Below are 6,000 nucleotides of genomic sequence, written 5' to 3'. Positions count from 1 at the left end.
GCTTTTTAGTTACTAGGTAAGAGAGGTTAGTAATGGAAACTTCTCCTGGAGATAGGAATGGGGAACATCATCACCTAATCTTCTAAAAACTATTCAACAAACATTTCATGTGTGCAGACACCCACCAGGTGAAGAAACCAAGAGCTACAGGCTGAAAAATCCACTGGAGATTGAGGTTTTGGGCAACTTGCCACTACCTTGCAGCAAGTCAGGCAGCCTTCCTGGTCGTCACTGAAAATCCTCCCTTCTCTCCCATCCTTTCTGCTAACAGCTTTGACTCCAGCAATCTCAGCCTGCTTCCTGTTACCTTCAGGGGCAGTGAGTAAATAAGCTAACCTGGTAGCCTATTTTCAAGGTTCACCACATCCTTAGATGAGAAACGCTTTTTGGTTTTTTTCTGTCAGCAGGCATTTCCAAATACTGTTAACTGAAATGAGGCCAACATTCAATGCAAATAAATTTCTTCACAATGCCCTAAAAGTGTGCAAGACTACAAGTAGTTTCAGAGACAGAGACAGAAAAGGGAAAGAAAGAAAAGCTGCCCATCCCACTTGTGCTAAAACTCAGCACAAGGCAGCTGCTGTCCCCTCTGGCAGCCAACTTGCTGCAGGTTTTCTTGATACCTTGTTGAAAGTTCTGTCTTCCTAAATGACCTAACAGTGCACTGCCCAGAGAAACCCCCTGCCTAGCCAGCCACACCAGCCTGCAGTTAGATTCCATGGAAGAGGTTGTCTATCGAACATGAGAACTAATATCCCGTCCTTCCCTCAGGAAAGTACTTACTTACAAGGGAGAATTTTGACTGCCACTCCTACCAGGTGTGCCACCAGTTTAACCAGACCCTCCTTATGGATCCTGTGCTGCACTGCCCCCTGTGCTGGACTATTATTGCGAGACCAGCATCAAGGTTAAACCCGTGTGCACACTGAGCTATTGTTCTGGCTGGGTTTTGTCATTTTGGTTTTTTAAACATAAGCTTGTTTCCATATCAGGTTCCCTGGGTAGTCCTGGAAATTGCTGGGCTACACAGTGGTTACACGAACAGGGGAACTGAGGACAGTAACAGCACTGTCCCCAAAGAAACCTTCCTCAGAGGAGATGGGAGTAGTCTTGATGCTGCCCAAGCGAAGGATAGAGTCACCTCCTGACAAAGGCAAACACAACTTTGGCAAGCAAGGTGTCATCAGATAGGTTTAAGTCAAAACTAGCCAAGGGGATAATGAGCTATGGAAAGTCCTGTTCCTTTGGTGATGCAGGCTGTGTTTTCACAGTGGCTTAAAGCAGAGGCAGTGCAATCCTATCTCCCTTCTCCCTCTTTTACACCTGCAGTACAGCCAATTTGATCCCAGAGTAAGACGACTCAGGTCACTTACGCAACAGAGAACTGAACCAAAACCCCCAATGTTTTCCATCAATTACATAAAGAGAATGGCTTTTCACAAATGCAAATGAGCACCAGTGGTGCTCACCAGTGAAGGAAGAGCCAGAAAAAAGCCCAGGGAGATTAATCACACCTGCAAGCAACATCAGATGGCAGTGAGTGGCATCCCTATTCCTGCTCATGCAATCCCAGTCCATGCACATTCATGCTATTTTTCTCCATCAATTAGTAAATTTGACTCTCTAACTTCAGAGAGGGTTGCTTTCTAGTCTAAGGAATCTCATAAAAAATTAAATAACTTATTTTCACAACTCTTTGTGCCACTGGGTGTCACAAGAGTCAGTTTTCTGGAAGAGGAAACTAACAAAATTTTCTGGCAAAAACTTGAAGTCTTGGCTTGTGTATGCTAATCTGCACTGCACACACTATGCTGCTAGAGGCTTGGGGAGAAAACCTCATTCCAGAGGCTTGTGGTTCAATGAACGTATCAGCTAAGCCACAGTGACAGGTATCAGCCAGCCATGAAGTGCATCTGCAGTGCCAGAAAGCTCAGCTGTAGCTCACAGGTTCTAAAAAGAACCAGGAGAAAAACACTATCCCCAAAAAGTGGAAGCACACACTACTTGGAAGATGACTCAATTATGCCAAGCAGTTAGCTGGATTTTGACTTAGTGATATGCTGGCTCTATTTATTCATCAGATTTATTGTGAAGTATATTAGAGTCACCATATCTAACATTGCAGCACAGAATTTTCATAGAAGATGGTGACATGGGAAAGACCATTACTACAGAAAAGATAATGCTAAGAAAATCTTAGTGAACAGCAGCAAATACTGAGAATAACTGAGGGCTTTGTCAGTCATTTAAAAATGCAAGTTTATAGACATACAACAAAGGACAGGTTAAAATGTTTCATGGGGTTTTCTAAAATATGAGAACCACAACAAACAAACGAAGTCCAGACTTTTTAAAACAGCTTTGCACAAGCATGTGATGATCCTTGTTTTAGTTTGGGCATGAGAGCTTCACTGTTCCAACAGATCCTGAACTACAGGATGTCTTGCATTGTTTCCAAGCAGTTTGGGTTACAGCAAAACAACAGAGCAGAACAAACTGTTACTAGCAAGAACTGGCTGGAACAAGCTGTGACAATTAAAAAATTTCCCATCTGAAAAAGCAAAAATTCACTGATTACAAAATGAAAAGCAATGGCCCTACTGTTACTACCCTGGTAGTGTAGCTTTTTTTCCTAGAAGAAAACATGAATACTGCTATGGATATGCTTCACAAAACTTGATCTCATGACCCAGTAAGGTTGCTGTTTTACAGAACTCAAAATAGCAGCTTTGTTTCTGTGCCAGGGGAAAAAAAAATGGGAAAGTTATGTACTTTTTTTTTCCTTTAGATGCTAGAAAATGACAGACATAGTTCTTTCATCTTACTTCCAACAATGTGTGCTGAACCAAAATATTTCTTATTTGGTAAACCTAGACATTGATTTAATGTAAAACAGGACAGAGAAGGTAAAAAAGAATGCTGCATATAATTCCATATCATTAAAATTGTTGTGATCCAACTGTATGTACTTGCACCATCAGAACTCCCCATCTACCCCTGTCCTTAGACTGTCACCAGCTTTACAGTGAAAAAATACAGCCCAACATTGTGCTTTACACAGTGGCACATAGTGCTCTTAAGACACACCTGAAATCCTACACAAGTTCACTACTGCCTGCCTTAACAGGATTGCTGTGTTAAGAGAGGCTCGTGAGTGAAGACTGGCCACAGTGACCACAGAGCCATCGAGTTTAAAATCTCTGCTGAGAGGAGGAAAAGTGCCAGCAGAACTTCAACTCCAGACATGAGGAGAGCAGGCTTCAGGCTACTCAGGAAGCTAATTAGGAAGGTCCCTTGGGAAAATGCCTTTGAACACCTAAAGGATGTGGTCATGATCGCAGCCAGCACAGATTCATGAAGGGAAAGTTCTGCTTGTCACAGCTGATTTCCTTTTATGACAAGGTAACCCACCAAGCTGATATGGGGAAGCCAGTTGGTGCCAGTTGGATTTCAGTAAAGCTTTCCATTCTGTCTCTCACAGGATCCTTCAGGACCAAATGTCCGGCACACAGCTGGTTAAACACATCACGGGATGGGTGAGCAGCTGGCTCCCCATTGGGCTACTTCTGCTTATAACACATATCATTACTTTCTTTGGGGCCCTTTTACATGGAGGGAGGGAGGTTACTCATAAGAAATCCAGATGATTTTCAGAGTTCAATAAATACTGATTTACCTAGGCTGACTGCATGTACATGGCGTTTGCATCCTTACACTACACCATAGATAAAGAACACTGGTAATGTAATGTGGACAGTTACAATGCTGTGCAGAGCCAGTCCAAATTTAGTACAGGTAACTCTGATGTGGGTCTGGTATGCAAGTAAATTTTTAAAGGCTCCTATTCCTATTTAACTACCTGTGCATTCACACTGTAACTGCATCTGCCAGTTTTCAGCACTGGCACATGAAACCACAAACACGTGGAGCAATCCCAAGTCTGGTATCACTCTTTATAAGCTCTACCCAAACTAGAAGCACCAGGATCGTACCACGCATACTCCAGTTTCTTTTTGAAGTGCCAGGCTTGAAACAGCAGGCGATACCAGCTACAGCTCAGCACCAGCCACAGCTGTATACAGCTTGATTGCAGGTGATACCTGCTCCAGGGTGTGAAGAATGTAATAATGTATTATGTGTAATACATGGGGGTTTCCCATTCGGTCAGGTATCCCCACCTGCATTGCTACCTTATCTTCAGTAACAAAAAGCTTTGACTAAAACCAGAAAAATCCCCGTTATTAATATGAAAAGAGAACCATGAATTTTCTCTATAGGGCAAAATACTAGCAAAAATGTCATTTCAATTGCTGTGATTTTAACTTTGCTTATTAAAAAAAGGCAACATTCACATTTAATATATTGTAAACAGATTATTTCATCATCTCTGAATACAAGATGGGATGGTCTGTATTGCAAAATAGGCAAGATATGAACAAACACCCGCTGCTATCAGAACCACCACCTGAGTCATACAATCCCATACAAGCTCCAAAATTTAGAATTAAAGGACTTGCAGGGAATTTTGATACTGAATACTATGCAAATGCGCTCTAGTCATATGGATATGATTGTCACCTTCCCTTTTTGTTCAAGAAGTCATTAGTGATGTTTTCCATAAATTATTAAAGCTGAACAAACTAATCAATGCATGATATTTTGTGGCAGACTAAATGACGACCTAAGCCGACTCAAGTTCCAGGTTGTAATACAACTGGAGTATTAGGAAGAAAGGCCCTAGGGGTTTTCAGAAACTGAGCTATCACTGGCAGCTGAAACAACACAGACCTTTCCAAATGTGCCATTAGCTGCACAAATGGGATGATTGTTGCACAAACCCATACAGAATTCTCAGACAACAACCCAAAACCAGAAGCAGGGGTGATTATCTTACCTACATTACACAGTATAACATGAGGGAAACTGAAATTTGGAGGCACAAATAGAAATCCAAAAAGCTTTGTGAAGTCCACAATTCACTATATATCTGAACCTCCTCATCTCAGCTATCATATAAGGTTAGCATTATCATTTATTAAAGCCACCAAACACAGAATTGCAGCTTCTTTACTACAATGAACTTGAAAAATACACATTCAAGGGGTTTTAACTAAAGCACAGAGAAAAAAATTAACCAATCTGTTTCTGACAACTTATGAGGCCTTTCCCAAATCAAACAGAATTTTGGAATAATTAAAGCCAATAGAAGAAGAGCACAGCAGAGGAATGAAGATAAGGAGTTATGCTGTATTAACTTGGCATTCTTTCAAGAAGACTTCTGTACAACAACTAAAACTGGCGGTTAATCTTCCCTTTCTCCTTAGTGCCTCCTCCCTCACAACTTCATCATCTCCCTATTTACTGCTGAGGCTGGGACATCTTCAACTGAAGCAATTTTCTTCACCTTCAAGTTTTTGCAGTCTCATCTCCAAATCCAAAACCTCTGAAGGAGCAAGAATTGCTTCCTAGAGACATTCCTGTTGATGGACTTTGTCTATTGGTCCTGTCTAGCCCCAGCATTGTTTCTGGCACTGCCCAAAGCCTCAAAATCTGATAGGTGACTAACCCAAAATCTCAAGGTACACTACATACAGAATATTTTCCCTAAATAAATAGGAATAGTGGCTTTGGAACCACTTAATTATAGATGATCTCTCTTAAATCCACTACATGCACCACAACTAAATCAATCCAAAGGCCTGGACTTGGACTCACAGCTTTTTCCTTCTGCTTTTGCCCTCTATCCTCATATAAACCTGAGCAAATAAGGTCTTCCTACCTTCACTACAATTAAACCAGTAATGCTGTACATGCTTTCAACATCAGGCTATGGAGAGAATGAATGTGAATGCAAGAATTATCTTAAGAGACACACACACGCCACAAAAACTGATATTAACTTAACACAAAGAGCCAAATAGCTCAGATGAAAAATACAGCTGAGAGCATAAAGTTTCTCTTAAAATACAATTAAAAGGCAAGGAATTACCATAGAAACAC

This window comes from Pseudopodoces humilis, chromosome 7, assembly GCF_049639895.1.
Source record: "Pseudopodoces humilis isolate 2021_Gansu_Grassland_sample_001 chromosome 7, ASM4963989v1, whole genome shotgun sequence".
NCBI classification, from domain to species: domain Eukaryota; kingdom Metazoa; phylum Chordata; class Aves; order Passeriformes; family Paridae; genus Pseudopodoces; species Pseudopodoces humilis.
Note: the sequence above shows the minus strand (reverse complement) of the source record.